This window comes from Nylanderia fulva, unplaced genomic scaffold, assembly GCF_048542155.1.
Source record: "Nylanderia fulva isolate GAGA-0341 unplaced genomic scaffold, ASM4854215v1 Scaffold15, whole genome shotgun sequence".
NCBI lineage: Eukaryota > Metazoa > Arthropoda > Insecta > Hymenoptera > Formicidae > Nylanderia > Nylanderia fulva.
Genome location: NW_028189730.1, coordinates 3,230,218 through 3,236,217, shown reverse-complemented (window position 1 = coordinate 3,236,217; position 6,000 = coordinate 3,230,218).

Sequence of the window (6,000 nt, the reverse complement as noted above, 5' to 3'; positions counted from 1 at the left end):
GTTGAAGATCGTCGATGAGGCGGACTTCGTAGTTCGTACATATACGAAAAATTCAGAATCCAAATTCAGACCAAAGTTCATGATTTTCAAAAATTATCAGACTATATCGATAAAACAATATTGTAATACACTGTAAAAAATATATAAAATTACATAAAAATATGTAAAATTACACTTAGTATTTATGTAATTTTACATATTTTTATGTAATATATTACATATTTTTTACAGTGTATTCAGAATCCAAATTCAGACCAAAACCGTTTTTCATAAATTATCAGACTATATCAGTAAAATAATATTATAATACACTGTAAAAAAATATATAAAATTACATAAAAATATGTAAAATTACACTTAGTATTTACATAATTTTATATATTTTTATGTAATATATTATATATTTTTTTACAATGTAACAATAACACGCAATTTATATGCGATGCATACATGATCAAGCATTCCATCCGGGCGGATGTGAAATCTTTTTTTCCTATTTTGCAAAATGAAAAAAAATTCGGATTTTTCTAGTGGATAGAAAATTTGGCTCATGTATATGCTAATAAAAAAAAAGAAGAATATTAATATCGATAAATTGCTAATATATTTTAACAAATATTATATATTGAAAGTAAAAACCGATAAGTTGGTCTATTTCTTTTACTCTGAATTCTTCATATATTTATTCTTGCAACTTTTGTTCTTCTTTCGAAGAGAGCAACAGTTATAAATATCTTTTTATTCGCTAACTAATATCGTCTACGTCGTTAAAGACATGTAAAGACAGTAAAGATAGATTGAATGATAGCACAGAGTGTGTGATATATCTTTCACACGATAGTAGTACGGTACAATAGTATAGTCATAGGTATACATACATGTGTTATACGTATATATGTATCGTGTGTCTATATATTTATGTATATTATATATATATATATTTATATATATATACATATATTATATAATATTATATAATATATATTATATATTACATATTATATAAATATATATATATATATATATATATGTGTGAATGTGTGTGTTGTGTCTATGTGTGTTGTCCATATAATATATATTTAAGAAAAAAAGAGAAATTGGAGAAAGAGTAAGAGAGGGAAGGAAAGATCCAGGAGATCTAGAGATATTTTTTTTTTATAAAATGCAGAAACGACTTATCTGGATTATTTGATATTTACAAGATGGTGCGACCAGCCCCGTGAATATGACGATAAGATTCGAAAGCAGAAATTGTATTAAAACACTAGAACTAGTACAAAATCTGCTTCTTATAAATTAGACTTATAAAGAAGTTTTTTTCTATATATCTCTTCTCCTAGTATATCCTTACGTAGGCGTCTACTTTCGAACAAATTTGTTTCTACTTTCGTTTTGTGTACATGAGTAGTTGAATTGAAGAAATCAATTTTACACATCGTCTTTTTTCAACAGTTAAAACAGTTTTTATATGATTCTCTCGTGAATTATATAAAAAAATTACAAAATAATGTAATAAATGTAAAATTAAATAAATGCTTTAAAAAAATCTTTATGATATAATCCTAATTTACAATGTCGTTCAGATCTTATCAAGATGTCAAAGTAATAGAGAGAGAGAGAGAGAGAGAAATTAATACTATAAAGTTTTTTTTTCATGGCCAATAACAATTGTTTTGTTAAAATTATCGTTTTTAGTACATGTATTTTTTATAAATATATCTAAAAAGAGAGAGAGAGAGAAATTAATACTATAAAGTTTTTTTTTCATGGCCAATAACAATTGTTTTGTTAAAATTATCGTTTTTAGTACATGTATTTTTTATAAATATATCTAAAAAAAATATTGTATTTAATTGACATCGTAAATTAAGATTATAAAATTTTTGTTGATACAATTTGTGTTAATTTAGAAGAAAAATTTTGTTTATTTGACAAGAATTGAACATAGAACACATTTAATAGAGATTATGTGTTTTCTTGAAAGGTTTTTCTTGCAAAATAAAGATTTAATTAAATGCATAAGTATTGAGAAATTGAAAGATTTTATTCTCGATTTAATCACGAAATTTCCGAGCAAAACTTTCCACTTTCTTTTAATTCTTAAATAAATGTTCGATAATTTACTAATTTGTCACAATCATGCCTCAATTAACTCTTAATTCGAACAAATATTTTTTTATCGTTGAATATTGGTCGTTTTTATAGTTCATTAATCGAACGAAGAATAAAACTAATTTAAAATCGAATAAATCTAATTATAACAGTATATATAATATAATAGAAATAGAGAAATCGATGGCTTGATTGAATCACGTTGATTTTAATCAGTCGTGTGAAATGTTTCAGCTAAAACTATTGATGCTTTTGTCTTTTGCACTTTTTACTTTCAAATATAATATCAAGAACAGAGAGAAATTATTACTCAATTACATCAATAATTCAAGAATACATTATGGAAATATACAATTTCTTTTTTTCATTTTTTATTACTTATATATACGTATTCCTTTATTTATTTATACTTTTAGCAAAGTATATTGTATATAATTAATTTTTTCAATACTAACATATACATTTATAATTAATAAATTAATTATAAAAATTAAGAAATTATTGAGAATATTATTTTTAGAGATTATTTAAAGATTTATTAAAATTGACATTCTTTCATTGCTCTATAAAATGTAAAAGTAAGAAGTGCAAAAAATTAATTCGCTTGAACTTCTACTTCAGACTTTTGATTTGTTTAGTTTTTCGTTACTTTTACTGGTCCTTGTTGTGCGTTTCGCTCAATTTTGTTTCTATACGAACGCTGATTTTATTTATTATTCGATACAGACAATTTATCTTGACGAGTTTTATATAACGAAACATATTACGAGAAAGTTATAATAATATCTATTACTTGTAAAAAAAATAATTATAGTTGTAAAAAAAAAAATAATTATACGGTTACATCACTCTCGTTAATACGCAACGACTTATTTTATAAAGATAACAAACTCGAATCGTTCCGCTTTAATTGCGCTAAAAAGATATATATCGAATGATCTAATCTATCGAAATTTCATAAGTGTCAATATAAACAGCTTATATATGTATATAATTATTCGCTCTATTATATTACGCAAAATTGGCCCGTTTAACAGTTCTTTGCAAAGATTTAATATTATTCATTTTTTATTTCTAAATAAGTTATACCAAAACAAGAAAATATATGTATATATATATATATACATATACATATATAATTTCAATGTATATTTCAATTATAGATAATAAATTTATAGCAACCTTAATATATATATAAATTTGAAGGGAATGCTGACCATGTCTGTTTTACCGACTTTGAGTTTAAGAGCTTTTCTTTTTATTGGCTATACAGATTGAAAAATCCTCCTCCACAATTAAAGTACTGATAATAATAAACGGGGAGCGCTGTAATTTCGTATAAAAAACAATAAAAGTTAAAAGTTACAGTTTTTTTATCGGCCTCTTGCATCAGCTCGTAACAATACTTATTTAATACAAAAGTTCTGCAGTTTATTTGTACACAAACTATGGCGCTCCCAATAGAGATGACATGAAAGAATAATATAGAAATAATAAAAATATTATCAACATTTTCATTGTGGAGGATTTTTCAATCTGTATATTCCATAAAAAGTGAATCTAATCTAACTTAAAGTCGGTAAAACAGAACTACGGCAGCATTCCCTTAAGTGAACAATATGAATCTAACTTCAACTAATTTCTCTGAAGTATTTAAACTAAGAAAGGGTAAAAAAGCTAATAAAGGTGAAGCTATCAATCGATCTCTTATAATCAAAGTTTTTCTCGATAACTACTGGCCCATTGATACGGCCGTTTTATTCGTTGTTTCCAATTTGTCTTAAATTTGTTTGGAATTTTTAACATATTTCCTGATACATTTAAAATTGATATTCACTGATATAACACGATAGGTATTAGGGGCTGGCCGCATATAACGACAGTCTGTGTTTTAAATATAGCGTTGATATAAATCTTGTAAAGTTTAATCTCCAATGTCTTAGATACGAGAAAGTGATCTTCAAGTATTCGCACACTTTGAAGTTCATTCGCGTGTTCGCAACATCGGAAATCGATAAGCTTTACGAAATTGTATGCACCTATATGGTTTCGACTTTTCTATTTTGAGAAAAATTAATAAATAAATAAACGACATATTTTTTGCGATTTTATTATAATAGGGAGACTGCCTTAATAAAGGCGAATCGCGATTGCGCTTTATATTAGATATTTATCAAATTAATACGAATTAATTCAATGTTTTTTGCACGCGAAACTCGAACCCGAACCGCGCGTTCGCTGTAAATTTATAATAATATTATTGTTTGTAGAAAATATAATTTGTATCAATATATAGAATCAATGTAACAAGTAACAATTTTTTTTTACGAGAAAAATTTGTCAAAAAGGCATAAATCCAAAACGATGAAAATTGTTTTTCTTCTTTTTCGCGCGAATAATTCACGCGCATCGCTCTCTTTCGCAAATATTGCATACTTAAAAAATTTGAAAATGATAACTATCGCAGTATAAATATGTATAAAAATAATAAGCAAATTTTTCAAGTAGGGTATCTCGAATTGATTCTTAATATTTTTTTTCATCTTTCAAGCGAGATCTCTTTTGATTTGAAATTATGATTGATTTCCCTCGTCACTCTTTAATCTTTCTATCCTGCAGAATTTATGAGACTGATATTGAAATTAAATATGCATTATAAATATTATCGAATATTTGTCGGAAATTTCAGGTAAAATTATTTTAATATGTCAAAGGCAAAAAAAAACAAATATAAGCGATTTTTGCAACTTATTTTTTATCGTGATATTAAATAAATCGATTTAAATGTCGACTTATAAAAATACTCCTGCTGTGTTCATTTATAATAATAGAACTATAAGGCTTTTATTTCCAGTTGTGCATTAAAAGTTACATCCATGTAATCTTTTGTTATCGATAATAATCGATTTCGCATCAATACTTTTTTCATCCATATCGCTGACCATTAATATGATTACACAAATAAACAATAACTGTATTGAATGCAAGATTTCCTTGTTGACAATAGGAGATAACTTCAGCGATTCGTTAGAGAGAGACGAGGATATTGTATTTTTAAACAATAGTAAAAACTAAAAAGTCGCTTACACAACTAATTGTTCTAAAATTGTTAACAAAAAAATTGAAAAAAAAATATTGTCTTACAATACGTGAATTGATACGCTAACAATAGGGAGTTTTTATAAATAGTATCCCCGTTATTTTTACTGTTTACAGTGTCATCTGCAACAATGTTTGTCCAGGTTTTTCGAAACATTCTCACGTCATGCAATTTAATTTTGGGTTTAATTTAAACGGTAGAAATATTTCAGATACTCGATAGTACACATACACATTTAATTTGAAAACTAAATATTAGATACATTATATTTGCATTTGGATTTATGTGTATACTTTGCGTTTGTGTGTAAAATTATTAGAATCATGTGTAAAGCAAAAAAACAATATATTATAATAATATTCGAATAATATAATCTCCAAAATAACGTCCAAAAATACACGGAGAGAATTTTTCCACAATTTTATATTTTACCACCAAATTCACTACAAATTTCATCATGTTTTGTAATAAGTCAAAAATTACAGTGATGCATGTTAAAATTGTTTTTTAATATATCTTTAAATTATTGAAACTTTACCTTATATTTTAATAAAATTAATCAAACATTTTTATATCTTAATGTGATAGATATTAAGATTTTTTATTGCGGTAAAAATATTAACCAGAGAAACTCTTAAAAAATTTTTCCAATATTATATTATAAACGTACGATTATCATATGAATTTCAAGATAAATTCCAAGAGAAAATTCTGCATTGTAAAATTTATATAAAATATTTTATATGTTTATCACTTTTTTTGGCATCTATTCTATTCAAAATACTTGA